This window comes from Crinia signifera, chromosome 6 (assembly GCF_055691185.1).
Source record: "Crinia signifera chromosome 6, ASM5569118v1, whole genome shotgun sequence".
NCBI lineage: Eukaryota > Metazoa > Chordata > Amphibia > Anura > Myobatrachidae > Crinia > Crinia signifera.
In genome coordinates, this window is record NC_139222.1 from 35,854,409 (window position 1) to 35,870,894 (window position 16,486).

Sequence of the window (16,486 nt, forward strand, 5' to 3'; positions counted from 1 at the left end):
GCCCCTGACTGGTTAGGCAGGCTGTGTCAGTTAGTGTGTGTCAGTGCGCAGAGGGCAGAGGCTGTCAGTCAGTGTAGTGGGGTATAGTACACAGGCAGGCTATTGGTCAGCTTTTCTTTTCTTTTTTTACATTGTTTGTGGTGTGTGTGGTATGTGTGGTGTGCTGCACTGCACCCCAATACACCATGCTGACAGTATCAGTAAGTGTATTGGGGTGTGTATTGGGGTATGTGTATTCCGTGTGTGATTGTTCTGCCTCTACACAGTGTTGGACAAGCCCCATCCTTAAAAAAAATATATATGAATAAATTATAATTTGGTACTTGTTTCCTAGCACGGCGCCCATCTCGTTGAATGTAAGCCTTAAGTTTAAGGCATTTAAGGCATACAATCAACGCGATGGACCCGATTTTCTGTCAATCACCAGCTAATTTGCCAGTGAAGGAGAAAATCTCGTTGATCGCGTCCATCACGGCCCCTAATAAGGGGCCGCAATGCGACCGACGCGATCAACGCGATTTTAACATAGAGATTAATGTTGAATTATTTTTAAAGTGAAAATCAGGTTGATCGCGTCGGTCGCGGGCCAATAATAATGGCCCGCGATGCGATCAACGCGATTTTAGATAGGGGACAATGTGAAATGGGCCAATATGGGCCATTTCACATTGAATATGGTTAAAAAGTATATTTAATGCCCCCCCATTGTTAATGCCACCCCACTACTGACGCCAACTCGAAGCGTGGCGAGACCTTTTCATACCCCCACTATCCACGTCGGCGTGGAGTTGCTTTTATAAAGTGTGGCGAGCCCCACGAGGGGACGCGTATACCTGTGAAGTTATGCGCATCCCCTCGCGGGGCTCGCTGCGCTCGCCACACTTTATAAAATCAACTCCACGCCGACGTGGATAGTGGGGGTATGAAAAGGTCGTAGGATGCGTACCGCTGCGCTCGCCACGCTTTATAAAATCAACTCCACGCCGACGTGGATAGTGGGGGTATGAATAGGTCGGAGGACGCGTACAATACAAATAAAAACACAATTTATACAATTTAAAACACTTTACCGACAATGGCAGAATGCAGTAGAAAGAATATAACAATCCACAAACACATATATTTAAACAATCATAGCTACAAAAAAGCACAATATTTAGTATAATTAACAACAATACTACTGATACAAAGTATCAATGTGTGAAATCCTTAGAAAACAGTATATTCCAAATCATATTTGCTGTATACTCTATCAGTATATATTGATGCACTACTGCAGCCCTGCATAGTTGAACACCCTAATCATTTAAAGGATACTACAGCGTTTTTATACAAATTGCAATTGGTTCAAGACATTCCGCATGATAGCTGGTTGTGTAGTGTCGATATAACCAGTTTATATATACGATTACAGTGATGGGGTGCGAGCGGTCCGTGATTTAATTACAGATAATCCTTTATATCGGGGATTGGCTAGACCTGACACAGGGGTGCAGAGTCTTACCACGCCATAGGTGTTCCCCAGTGACCCCTCCAGTTGGGATTTGGGCTTCGCTGCTATGGACATGTCGGTCGCGGTCCCCTGAGCAGGTTCCCCATGTGGCACTGGTAACCCCGTGGGAAACAGGTAGCGTGGATTCAGGATTACGCATAGTCATTTTAGCCGGGTTGTACACTGGTAGTCACGGGGCACAGTACACAAGGATCAGACAGAAGAATAGTCAGAAGGCAAGCCAAGGTCATCCACTGGTAATCACTGGGTATCATCTGCCAAGTTGTGTACTATGTGTTTTGTATGACATGCAATGGACTGCTGTTTATTATGTACAATACAACAGAGTCATATGTATAAGAGCAGGAGACTGCAGTAACCATGTTCTGGGCAAAGCACAAGCTTCCAAGATGCAATGGTTTCACCCAATGATAGTCATCACTATTCTTTCACTGGTTGTCCCGTAAAATGACAGACTCTGATTGGTTCCTAGCACACCCTGCTACAGTTTTGCTATTTGGACATGTGTTTGCAGGGCATTCTGTTCAACAACAGCTGGAAGGCCATAGGTTCCCCATTCCTGATCTAGATTATCTCTCCCCGTCAAAGGAGGTTCCAGAGTTGGAGATTCCAGAGTTGGGGCTGCAGCGCTGTTCACTGGGGTGTGTCAACAAGTCAGGGGGTCCTGGCCTCACAGCACGTCCACTTTTATCTGTACGTTAGCCAAAAAACAGGCGGAAAGGCAGGGGTGAACTGAGATCGGGAAGTTAGCGCACAGCCAGTTTGGGCCAACCCAACAAGTAATTGGGCCTTCTAGAATTTGCTGGATGGCCAGTCCAGCCTGGAGGTCTCCTTTTCAGTACATATTTGCTCTGAGGGAGCTTAGCAGATCTTTCGATTGACACAAATGTTAAATTGCAGTTTTGTTCTGCCATGCGTGGGGTCCCCTTGTGTATGGACTATGCAAAGGCTAGCCTTTGATAGCCTCTCCTAAGGTGATTGACAGGCACCGAGCATTTGGGGGGTAACACCTGCGTTTTCCGGGAGTGCCCTTCATATGGGTCATTTAAAATGTGGAGGGGGCCTGTGTGCAATCACTGTTCAGGCCTATTCTTCTTTAGCTGGCTTCCCCACAGACTTTGAGATTTCAGCCATGTCTGAATGCCAACCAACCTACTGATTACAGTACATACCCTTTAAAAATTCTGTGATATAAAACATGGAAATTTCAGCTGCACGTGTTTTTCCACTTCATTTCTAGATAACAAATCTGTGTTCCAATTTAAAAAAAAGTTTTCTTTGGTAAACGCTTCTGTAAATGCTTCGTGATGGAATGGTATTAAGTTAATCACTAACCTTGATTCTATAAAATCAATAGAGAGTAAAGAGGCTGAGAAAACAAAAAATTCCTCTGATTCCTTCTACGGGGTGTGCCACAAACTCCATCTCTTAACTGTCCTGATTACAGGAGACGGTCTCGCTAATTGGAGACTGTCCTGCTGTCCCTCCCGCAGCCTTGAAAAAGCCCCCCATGCGGTGAAACACGTGTGGGCGGCCAGGACATGCTGTTGTCTAATGATACAATTGTATATACATGAAAAATTGTGCATAAATATGTGTTAGGAGAATTTATAAGTTGAGATATATTTTCATGTGGATGGAGAGTGGAATAATGGGAATACTTATGGAGTAAAGCCCCCCAGACAACCAAGAGGAAAACCCCGATTTAAAGGTTACCCGCCGGTCTAGGCAGGAACCAGGGGACCAGTACTTGTCTGGGAAATAAAGCGTCTAATAAGTATTACTCCCACACTCCCACTATTACTAACACCTCTGCCGCCATCTGTCCGTACTCACTTTATGAACAAGAAAGATCATCCCCTGTATTCCATAAATTGCTATATATCAACATATAATCCCCATTAATTCCATTAAGATGCATTTGAATAATTTCAACCAGCATAGCCAGGGCCAGTATTTTTAACACTATCACACAATTTCTCTCTTTATGAACACAAATTAAATGTTGTTGATGTCTAAAAAGTTTTAATCCCTGTTTCACCCTCAGGGAATTCCCCCTGTTTTCCCCAAAAGGTAGGAACATAGGGATTTTACATTGATACCAATAAAAGTGAAATTTTATTTCCAGTAACTGTCTCTCATAGGTGTGCGTCTAGTATTGGCATCTATTTTTCTTCTCTTTTTCGTGTACCAATTTATTTGCCATAGACTGCACCCCCGCAAATAAAATTATAGGTACTTGTGTATTATCACGGCGCCCGGTTTTACTACATACGCAAACGTAGTAAAATCGCATCGCATTGCATGCCATTATGGTATGGCATGCGATGCGATTTTAACACTTATAATGGCATTTCATGTACTATACCATTAAATGACATATAGGGGGAAATTTACTAAAGGAAACTTGTAAAAAATAGGTGTATTTGTATCCAGAAATACACTTATTTTTGACATTTACTATACCAAAAATACGGCAATTCGTATTCGTATTGATAGCACATCAATATAAATACGAATTGCCGTATTTTTGGGATAGTAAATGTCAAAAATAAGTGTATTTCTGGATAGAAATAAACCTTTTTTTTACAAATTTCATTTAGTAAATTTCCCCCATAATGTAATTTATTAAGGCCCCCTCAGTATCGACGTGATCCCGAAGCGTAGCGAGTGCAGTGAGCCCCGCGAGGGCCGGCGGGGCGCGTCCAGCTGACATTTTCATACCCCCACTATCCACGTCGGTGGGGAGCCGATTTTATACAGTGTGGCGAGCGCAGCGAGCCACCGAGCCCGAAGCATGGCGAGCCGACGCGTACTGTTACATGTATTACACGTCCCCTCACGTGGCTCGCTGCGCTCGCCACACTATATAAAATCAACTCCACGCCGACGTGGATAGTGGCGGTATGAAAAGGTCCGAGGACGCGTACCGCCACCACTCGCCACACTTCAGGATGACGTGGATAGTGAGGGGGGTGGGGGGCCTAAATAAATTACATGATATGTCATTTAATGGTATAGCACATTAAATGCATTATTATAGGTACAATCAGAACCGATATCTCATCGCATCACATGCCATACAATAATGGCATGCGATGCGATTTTATATCGCACCCTATGTTTTTAATTGATTCACTGACACACAGCAGTGAATACATTAAATAGGAAAATCGCATCTCATCGCAGGTGGCAATGGTGTGTTTGTGTGTGTGTGTGTGTATGTGGGGGGGGGGGAGGGGGCAGAGGGGCAGATGGGGGGAGCCGGAGATCACCGCTGCTCTGCTCCGATAATGACAAAAAATGGGGTCCCTGTGCTAGGCCATGCCCATCCACCCAAATCCACGCCCATCCACTCGGTAGATCCGCCCCATTTTCAGTCCACTCAGCAAACCAGTGACATTGCACATTCCCCCAAAATGGTCCGGACAACACAGGCGACCCAATAACTATCATTCACTGCCCCCAAAATGCTTGTTCGCCACTTCTGGACACATTTTTTTCAATGCGACTGCAGTTTAAGGCCCATTGCATGTACGTTAGCAAAAATCTCGATTTGCCATTGTTGCAAATTAGCGGGCCAAGCTGAATTGGGCCTACTTTGGGGAATACAGATAATAGGTTAATAAAAAATAAAAATTACATGATTAAGAAGCCCATTTACTGCTTATTGAGGTTTAGACGTGCTAAATCAAATTTTGTATCAGAACTATTCAACCATTTGGCGTTTGTGGGCTCATGTCAGTGTCTTATTTTTTTTCAACAAGTACAGTAGATTTTATTGACTGTTTTGGGGCTCATCTACATTTGGATGTCAGTCATTTTATGACACGCCTCTCAGACATACTTGTCTACTTTTGAAAACTAGTTTCAGGGAGATTATTATTGGTAGTAGAATTTTGCACAGCGACCAATGAGGGGGCGTATCATGCTCCACTTAAAGGGCGTGTCTAGTTCCATATATGGAGAGACTGTGAAAAAAAATTGTGAATGTGGCACCTAGAAGCGTGGGTGTGTACATCTAAATGTAGATGAGCCCCAAAGCAGTTAGTAAGATCTACTATACTTTCTAAAGTGCAGGGTAATGGTGCTGATGATTCAATGTAACTGTATCTGTCTCTTGTTCCTTTTTCCCCTTAAAATGTCACAGTATATTGTGGGCTAGGTGAAATGAGGGAGATTGCTAGACTGATGAGGGATAGAGGGAGATTGCTGTTGTTTCAGGGAGTCTCCTGCAGAATGCAGGAGGGTAGGCAACTATGCCCTCAGATGTAGCAGTACATGCCCACTGTGCTTCTAGGTGCCACCTTCACAATCTCCCTGACATGCTTCTTCAAAAGTAAGCAAGTATGCTCCAGTCATATACAATAAGTGCCACCTCTTCCCCAGCAGCACCTCCTCTGGTAAGGCTGTAGCCTTACAATACAAAGCTCAGGTACTTGGGACTATTGTACTGTATGTGCAGTTAGTGCTCGGCTGGCAGGGAGAGGCCCGGGAGCTGTGACTGTGTCTGCCGGATGGATAGTGAGTAGTTACTGTATGTTATGCCCCATACACACTACACGATCGCAGCCGCGGCCGCTGGTGGCCAATACCGTTCTTTTTTAATTATTTTTACAAATTGAATATGCAAATAGCTTATTTTAGATGCTTGTGCATTTATTTTTGAAGTTTATTTTGTTATTTGTCTTTTTATTAATTATTATTATTATTATATATTTGTTGGTATAAAGTAGTTTATATAAGCATCCTGTGATGACGCACTGCTCTGCAGCATGATCTCCAGGCTGACTGTGCGCCTGCGGTTAATTACTGCGTTGTATATATTTTGGTTAGCTTGCCTCTTCTTGTAAATACATTATAATATAGCTATCATATGCCTGGCTGAATGTTAGCTCCGGGCATTGGGATCATGGTCGGCACACAGGTGGGCTTGTCCAGCGGACATGACATCACAATCGTATCACCGTGGCAGGAATAAAAAAAACAGGCAATTTATAGCAGGGGCGGGGCTATGATAATGAGGTTCAGCACAAATTGCATCATCGGTCCCCTTGGCCTGCCCACTTTTATTGTTGGTTGATTTTTGGGGGCCTCCCAGCCATTGGAAGTAAGGGTGGCAAGTATGTTTGTGCATCCATAGTAAATACACGGAGGCGGATCCATCCAAAATACACCGAAAAATGCGGATCCACCAATAAAACGCCTCCTACATATGAGGTGAACAGGAAAAGCTGGGTCAATGTTAATTACATAGAGAAAAGATGGATAAAAGCATAAAAACACATGCGCAAACTCCAGACATCGGACGGGGGAGCATATTCAGCCCACACTGAGCGGGTCCGATTTGCCTCCTAAATTTACTCAAAGCCGTCCAGCTCCACACAATAGGGCAGATTTCTTGGTACTGGTTTCCTAGCAGGGCGCCCACTAAAGCTATTTGCTTAGTGGGCTATTCTGCGTAGTGAAATCACATCGTACATCGCATCGCACATGGCTTTTTGTGCCTTGTGATGTGTGCGATGCGATCTCAGTAGTTAATTTAGTTAATTTATTCACTGCACTCTGAGTGAAATCGCATCGCAGATGAGATGAGATCTCAGTAGTTCATATGGTAAAACACCTAAAACAGCACCACTCTCCAGTCTCCCCGAAGCGTGGCGAGTGCAGCGGAACGCATCGGACCTTTTCATACACCCACTATCCACATCGGCGCAGAGTTGATTTTATATAGTGTGGCGAGCGCAGCGAGCCACCGAGCCTGAAGTGTGGCGAGCGTACGTGGATTACTTTAAATGTATTCTGCGTCCCCTCGCAGGGCTCGCTACGCTCGCCACACTATCTAAAATCGGCTCCATGCCGACCTGGATAGTGGGGTATGAAAAGGTCGGAGGATGCGTTCCGCCACCCCTCGCGTGGCTCGCCACACTTCGGGGTGACGTGGAGAGTGGTGCTGTTTTAGGTGTTTTACCATATGAACTACTGAGATCTCGGGGGTTATTCTGGTTCACTCCTTCTGGCAAATTCCTTCTTAGATGGACAAAACCATGTGCAATGCAGGTGGGGTAGATGTTACTTGTGCAGAGAGAATTAGATTTGGGTGGGGTTCACTTCAAAGTGAGATCTATATTTCAGTGTAAAAATAAAGCAGCCAGTATTTACCCTGCACAGAAACAAAATAACTCACCCAAATCTAATTGTCTATGCACATGTTACATCTGCCCCCCTGCAGTGCACATGGTTTTGTCCATCTAAGAAGGAATTTGCCAGAAGGAGTGAACCGGAATAACCCCCCTCATCTCATCTCACATCTCATGTCACAAAAAAGGGCCACGTGATGCGATTTCACTCAGAGTGCAGTGTATAAATTAACTTAATTAACTACTACGTAGGAAATCTGGGCGCCTGCTAGGAAACAAGTACTGATTTCTCAATACTGAGATGCCTGCTGGGACTTTCACTACACCATGGCTAGAAAAATGGGGGGGGGGGGCGTAGGAGATACAGTACCCTGGGCCCACCTCTGTCAGGGGGCCCCCTGGCCAGAGCACAGTGACATCACTAGCTCTCCTGATTCCTATCCCAATCCAGACAAAGAGCATTCCAGCATGGGCAATGTTGGGAGGTAGGCACTACCCAATATACCTCCCTGGTTCAGTATTCTGTTCCCAAGCCTTAATCTGCCACTGCACCCAAACTGACCACATAGATCAGCTGGCCCAGTCACAGAGATGGAGCCTGCCAATCAGGGATTCTGGTGCAGGTAAGGTTTTTTTTAAAATTTATTTATTTTTATTTATTTTTTTCATTTTATTTTTAATTTATTCAATATGTACAAATAGACCTTTACACATTTGCATGACATACATATTACATACAAAAAAACATTACATACATTTAAAATGTGACTATTCCATTGATTCATTTTATTCAACAGTATTTACGCTGGTGCTTTCTACCATTGCCCCTTCTTATACCTAAAAGAGCCCCAGGGTCGTTGACCTTGTTATCACTAGCCTTACCCATCCATACCTCTGTTATTATTCCTGCATTACTGTACTTCTTGTTTCTCCTCCCACTCCATCTCTGTTCCCCCCCTCCCTCCGTCGTATTATTTCTCTCCCATTAAAAAGGTTCTATTCCGTTGATCTCAATCTCCATATTATACCATGATGTCGATGAGACCGTTTTTTTTTATGATTTCTCTAACCTGACTGGGTAGTTTTTTAACATGTGGTGACCATATCTCAAAAAAGGACTGAATCTTTTTGTCTTTATCTAGGACCATCTCTATCCAGTCCATCTGGTATAAATATAGAATTCTGGGTTTGAACAAGGTGATCGTGAGTGTGTTAGCCACTGTCCACTGTGATAGGATCGTTTTTCTTGTGGCTGCTGCTATTTTGGCTATAGTCTATTCTGTGTATTAGTTATATTTATGTCCCATATAGCCCACTCTGGAGTAAGTTGTATATCTATCCCGTAATTATTTTGTATGTATTCTACTACCGACTTCCAAAATTGTTGCACTTCCGGGCACTCATACATGCAGTGATACAGATCCGCTTCCGGATTCAAACATTCAAAGCAGTTTGAATCTGGGGATGTTCCCATTTGCAGTTTTTTCTTAGGCGTGTAATATGCCCAATGCAGCAGTTTGTACTGCATTTCCGTGTATGATGCCGTCCCTAGGTTTTTATTTATTCTGCCAAACGCCATCAGTATGGCTTGGAGAGATATCCCGGGGAAGTCTCCACCCCAAAGGTCTCAGTGTTGTTTATCCAGTCTATGGCGCACCTGTAATTAGCCACCAGCCCGTAGCTCCATATGCAGGGCAGGTTTATTCCTCCCATATCAGTCTTCTGGCTTAGTTTATGTATGGATATTCTTGCCTTCTTCCCTGCCCAGATAAAGGTACTAATAGCAGAATTCAGTGTTCGCAGATCTGCCTCCCCTATCATTATCGGGAGCATCTGAATATAATATAGTAATCGTGGGAAGACCACCATCTTTCATAGGGAGGTGTCACCTGATCTAAATTTATTTTCTAATGTAGTTTGTGCTAAACTTTTTTGTACTGTAATCAGGCCTATATTTAGGATGTATTCAGCATGTTCTGTATATTTAATATGGATCCGGATTTTACCCTCTTCCGATACTGCTGAAATAATAATGTCTCAGTGATAACAAATGATATATATACTAGGTGATTCATCGCGCCCTATGGGCGCTCTTCACACCGTCGTAAGGGGCTGCGCCCCCTTAATTTGTGAACATTTGTATATGAGAAAGATGGTTAGAATTGTATGAAAGATGCCTGTATTGCAACTTGAGTTATAGGTGAAATGTGTTAAATAGAGAGCATATGATGTGGAAGGGGTGTGTGTTGTTTTGTTTAATTAAAAAGTGGTTACAGAGTAAGATGTACATTGATAGTGTGGATGGTACAGTGACATTTGTGGGTGTGGGGGGGGCTGTGTGTGCATGTTGTTTAGGTGTGTGTGTGCAATAGTATAGTAGGGTGTTTTTGAGTCAGCGGCTCCCCACTGGCGGAGGTCACGACACAGGAAAACAGGAGGCTGGGTAGTGATAGGGGTGTGTGGGCATAAGGGGGACTAAAGAGGAGGGTGGGAGATACTGTGCAGCTTCTGCCAGTGGGTGAGGGTCCAGCATGGCAGTACAAGATGGTGGCCCTTAGTCAGTGTCTCCTCCTACTGGGTGGGAGTTCGGGTGCATGAGAGCAGGAGGCTGGGCTATGAGGCATGATATGGGCATGTGGGCAAAACAGCGTCAGCGACTCCCCAGTGGTGGAAGTTATAGTTCAGGAGAGCAGGAAGCTGGGTAGTGATAGGGGTGTGTGAGTATACGGGGGACTAAAGAGGGGCTTAGGGGTGCCGTGAATTGCGGGAGGGGCGCGGGGGGTGCCGTGAATCAAGGGAGGGGGGGGCGCAGGTGTCGGCGAATCGCGGGAGAGGGCGGGGGTCTGCAAAGCGTGGGAGGGGGCGTGAATTGCGCGAGGGGGGGTTGCGAATCACGGGAGGGGGGGTCCGTGAATTGCGGGAGGGAAAGGGGGGCACGGGGTGCGATGAATCACCTAGTTGGTTATATATTCTTGTAGAAGGATGGTAGGATGTTGCTGTCATTCAGAATGCATTTACATAAACAGTAATAGTAGCAGTAAAAGGTCTGACTTAAAACACCTACAGTAAAACAGAACAGGTGTTATATATTATACAAAGAATTGGTTGATGATGTGTAGGTTGACGTGCACATAGTTCATAGTTGTCACTGTAAAAAAATTGCTACAAGAAAAAATCAACACAGAAAGTTCAACACATGTAAATGTTGACATAAGTGTGGCACTTCATCGGTGTCCATGTCGACACATGAGAATGAATATGAAAACATTCCAAAAAAGAAAAATAAATCTTCAAAAACTCATGTCAACCTTTTTCATTGTCGACCATAGCCGTGCCAGTGTTTTGCATGTGCCATTTAATCCTGGGGCTGCCGTGAATCGCGCGCGGGGGTGGGGGGGGAGGGAGGAGGTGAGGGGTGTCCGCGAATCACGGGAGGAGGGGTCGTGGGTGGATGCCGTGAATTGCGGGAGGGGGGGGCGCGGGGGGTTGCAGTGAATCGCGGGAGGGTGGGTCGCGGGGGCGGGTGGTTGCCGCAATGTCAGGAGGGGGGGTCAGGGGTGGGGAATTGCGGTAGGGGGTGGTCGTGGGGGGCACCGTGAACCGCGGGAGGGGGGGCCCGGTGCGAATCGTGGGAGGGGGGGTCGCGGGGTGCCGCGAATCACAGGAGGGGGGTGTGTGTCACGGGGTGGGGCCGCGAATCGCGGGAGTCACCGGGGTGCTGCGAATTGCGGGGAGTGTGCTGCAAATCGCGGGAGGGGGGTCGCGGGGGGGGTGCCGCGAATCGCCACAAGAAAAAATCAACACAGAAAGTTCAACACATGTAAATGTTGACATAAGTGTCCATGTCGACTCATGAGAATGAATATGAAAACATTCAAAAAAAGAAAAATAAATCTTCAAAAACTCATGTCAACCTTTTTCATTGTCGACCATAGCCGTGCCAGTGTTTTGCATGTGCCATTTAATCCTGGGGTTGCCGTGAATCGCACGCGGGGGTGGGGGGGGGGAGGGAGGAGGTGAGGGGTGTCCGCGAATCACGGGAGGAGCGGTCGTGGGTGGATGCCGTGAATTGCGGGAGGGGGAGGTCGCGGGGGGTGTGGGTGCCGCGAATTGTGGGAGGGGGGGCGCGGGGGGTTGCAGTGAATCGCGGGAGTTTGGGTCGCGGGGGCGGGTGGTTGCCGCAATGACAGGAGGGGGGGTCAGGGGTGGGGAATTGTGGTAGGGGGGGTCATGAGGGGCACCATGAACCGCGGGAGGGGGGGCCCGGCGCGAATCGTTGGAGGGGGGGTCGCGGCGTGCCGCGAATCACAGGAGGGGGGGTGTCACGGGGTGGGGCCGCGAATCGCGGGAGTCACCGGGGGTGCCGCAAATTGCGGGGGGGTGTGCTGCAAATCACAGGAGGGGGGTCGCGGGGGGTGCAGCGAATCGCCACAAGAAAAAATCAACACAGAAAGTTCAACACATGTAAATGTCGACATAAGTGTCCATGTCGACACATGAGAATGAATATGAAAACATTCAAAAAAAGAAAAATAAATCTTCAAAAACTCATGTCGACCATAGCCGTGCCAGTGTTTTGCATGTGCCATTTAATCCTGGGGTTGCCGTGAATCGTGCGCGGGGGTGGGGGGGGGGGGGAGGAGGTGAGGGGTGTCCGCGAATCACGGGAGGAGGGGTCATGGGTGGATGCCGTAAATTACGGGAGGGGGGGTCGCGGGGGGGGTGTGGGTGCCGCGAATTGTGGGAGGGGGGGGGCGCGGGGGGTTGCAGTGAATCGCAGGAGGGTGGGTCGCGGGGGCGGGGGGTTGCCGCAATGACAGGAGGGGGGGTCAGGGGTGGGGAATCGCGGTAGGGGGGGTCGTGGGGGGCACCGTGAACCGCGGGAGGGGGGGCCCGGGGGGTTGGCGCGAATCGTGGGAGGGGGGGTCGCGGGGTGCTGCGAATCACAGGAGGGGATGCCGCGAATTGCGGGGGGTGTGCTGCAAATCGCGGGAGGGGGGTCGCGGGGGGTGCCGCGAATCGCCACAAGAAAAAAATCAACACAGAAAGGTCAACACATGTAAATGTTGACATAAGTGTGGCACTTCATTGGTGTCCATTTCGACACATGAGAATGAATATGAAAACATTGAAAAAGTGAAAAATAAATCTTGTCAACCTTTTTCATTGTCGACCATAGCCATGTCAGTGTTTTGCATGTGCCATTTAATCGTGGGGATGCCGTGAATGGGGGGGAGGGGGGAGGGAGGTGCATACCTCCCAACATGACCCTCTCCAGGAGGGACACATTGCTCTGTTTCTGGACTTTCTTCTTAATTTATGGATTACCATCACCTGTGCTTAAACACCTTTCTTATCAATTACCCTGTTTAAAATGGCAGGTGATGACAATCATAAATTAAGATGGAAGTCCACAACCCAGCGTTACAGCTCCAGACACACTTTGAGTGACAGATGTAGCCGAATATATAAGAGATATCTAATGTAGAAGGACTTTGAAGCTAGGCAGTAAATATACCAGGTGTGTTGACATCACTATTTCTAAGTGGAATGTTATCTCCAGGACATTGCATATTTACTTATATAGACAATGGGACAGATGCACTAAGCTTCAAAAGTGATAAAATGGAGAGTGATAAACAGCCAGCCAATCAGCTCCTACCTGTCATGTCACAGACTTTGTTTGAAAAATGTCAGGCAGGAGCTGATTGGCTGGTTGGTTATCACTCTCCATTTTATCACTTTTGAACCTTAGTACATCTGTCCCAATGTCTATATTTTTTCTACTAATGGAAAAAAAAACATTCACTAGGATTCACAATGCTAGATGACAGATATATAGGGTTAAAATTACTGAGACGGGAGTTCTGTTGAAGATGGGATGTTGCCTATTGCAACCGATAAGATTCTACTTATTTATTTAGCACCTTCTAGAAGATAATATATAATGAAGGAGATTCTCTAAGCTAAAAATGTGGTAAAAAAACTGTTATCGGGGTGTTTACCGCATTTTGGGATGCACTAAGCATCCCCCGCCGGTTACCGCGGTGGGGGGTATCACCAGAAAAATCTGGCAATGCCCTATAGAAGCCTGTGGGCTTCTAACGCGATCCCCCGCTGCCCCGTAAAATTACTGTAGGTGCCTCGGCTTATATTCGGGTCGACTTATACTCGAGTATATACGGTAACTTACTTTGGGTTTCTCACCCGCGTGCACATAATGTTATCTTTAACAGGTCCACTCCAATGGTAAGTAATTTAATCGGACATCCATGAATGGAACAAGGTAAAAACATAACACGGAGGAGGCAGCGGTCCGGCTCAAAAGTCTATGTGATGGCGCTGGCTGGTAGCGCTGCAGACGCGACAAGCTCGGCAACTCACAAAGCCATAGATGTTGTGCGCCGCTGGTCTCCTTCCACGAATCCTGAGCTCCGGCCGACTGAACGGACGTGCAGTTACGGCTGGGCGTCAACGCGTTTCGGATAAACGATCCTTTCTCAAGACGTGCCGTACTGATCTCCTAGCACTGCTTATAAAGCCCAGCATAAGTGTCATGTGACTCTAGGTGGCCACTCAGCGGACCTAAAACCCGGCTCCATATTTATAGTATCAAATAGACATTTTATGCATAATTTCAATAATCAAACAGATCATTCCGTATTACAATAAATTAGGTCACATATACATAGTCGTGCAAAATAGCTTAAAATGGTAAATAAGACTTAAAATATATAATGGTATATATAACCCATTCACATATGAGCCGGGCATAGGAAAAAGAGAAAATACAATGATTAAAAAACGATAAAAGTAGAAGTGGACCTGGAACATAAACCATGTCTGTTAATCAAATAAACCACTTATACTCAAAGTCCATGTTAAGACCTCGAGGGTGCAATGTACGTAATTCAAAAATAGTTTTCATTTCCATTTTTGCAAGATCACTTTCGGAGTTTTTGATCTCCAATTCTTGTCTGCTATTTTTGTCCCACAAAAACTTTTTATATGGGCAGTATTACATGCACGCATGTTTATCTCTAAAATGTGGGGAGACATTATGGAGCTCATATCCTTTATTCATATTACGAATATGCTCATTCAGACGCTCCTTGAGCATCCTACTAGTTCTCCCAACATACTGGTCCCCACAAATGCATTCCAGCAGGTAAATAACATTTTTAGTGCCGCATGTGATAAAGTTTTTAATTTTATATGTTTGTTTCATCACATTTGATGTATATTCTGTAAGTTTTTTGTCATAAACTTACCATCGGCAATCTTTATGCCCCACACTTTAATAAACTTATCTAAACGTATCTATTCTTAACACTAAAATAACAAGACGGACACAAGTGCTGGCGTTTAAATATGAATGTCAAATTTATTGATTGACAGTTATTTATATTGATCTATTAAAGAGGGTGGCGGCCCTAAAGAACGGTCATAGAGAAAAGAAGGGTAGGATGACATCACACCGTTCACACATCGTTGGTGTTCAACTCTCCCACGCAACCCACCCGTGCGGATGGTGTAGCCCATCCCCTGTCCAAGGGGCATGGGCTAGTGACGTATCACTGTCGGGAGAGCGCACCCCACTATCCTCATACTACTACCATTTGAACAAGGACTGTTCTTTACCTCCGCCAAGAAGATAGAAAAATAGGGACGGAGGGTGGGGCAAACCGGCCAGAGAGACAGATCACCTGACTTCCTGGCTATTCCTAACTATAGGAACTCCTCCCCTGCTCCCTAATTGGCTAATGCTTCAGCATCATAGCCCCTAGCAAAAACACACAACCTAAAGTGCAGGCAGCTCAGAATCCTTCGGTAGTTTATGTCACCTCAAGCTTAGTCAGCCTTCGGTTTTCTGTCTTACAGATTTTGCACATACTGCACTGTCCGCCCCTGTAGAAACCTTTAGAGGTGATTGTGAAAAAAAGACCAAGTAGAATCACCTCTAAAGGTTTTTACAAGTGTGGGCAGTGCAATATGTGCAGAACCTGTAAGACTGACAAAAAACTTACAGAATATACATCAAATGTGACGAACCAAACATATCACATGCGGCACTAAAAATGTTATTTACCTGCTGGAATGCATTTGTGGGGACCAGTATGTAGGGAGAACTAGTAGGATGCTCAAGGAGCGTCTGAATGAGCATATTCGTAATATAAATAAAGGATATGAGCTCCATAATGACTCCCCACATTTTAACCCCTTCCCGACATTTGACGTACATTTACGTCATGGTCGGGATGTACTTCCCGACACATGGCATAAATGTACGTCATGCCATTAAACTGTCACCGCGTCTATAGACGCGGTGACAGAGGGACGATGTTTGCTGTCCCTGACAGCAGACATCTTCCCTCATTGCCCAGGGGGGGCAGCGATGCCCCCACCCATCGGCGATCGCTGTGATTGGCTGTTCAATGTGAACAGCCAATTACAGCGTTTTCTGTGTACCGGCGAATAACGTTCGCCGGTGACACAGGGATCGGTGGTGATTGGTGCTGTTAAGTACAGCACCAATCACCACCGGGTGTAAGGGTGTCACTGGTGGTCACCCCACCTCACCCCACCTGCCCCCAAAGGCTGTGATTGGTCCGTCGGACCGACGGACCAATCACAGCCATTACACCTCAAATGAAATAACGGAGACAGCCCTGCAGCCGCCATTCCGGTCAGGAACAGCGTGCAGAGCGGTCTCCGTGCCCATCTGTGCCTATACTGACCTGATCAGCGTTGGTGGCATCCGTGCTGCCAGCTCCTGCTGTGACTTCCTGGTGGTTGTGCTGCTGGTGCTGCTGCTGCAGCAGCGTCATTGTGT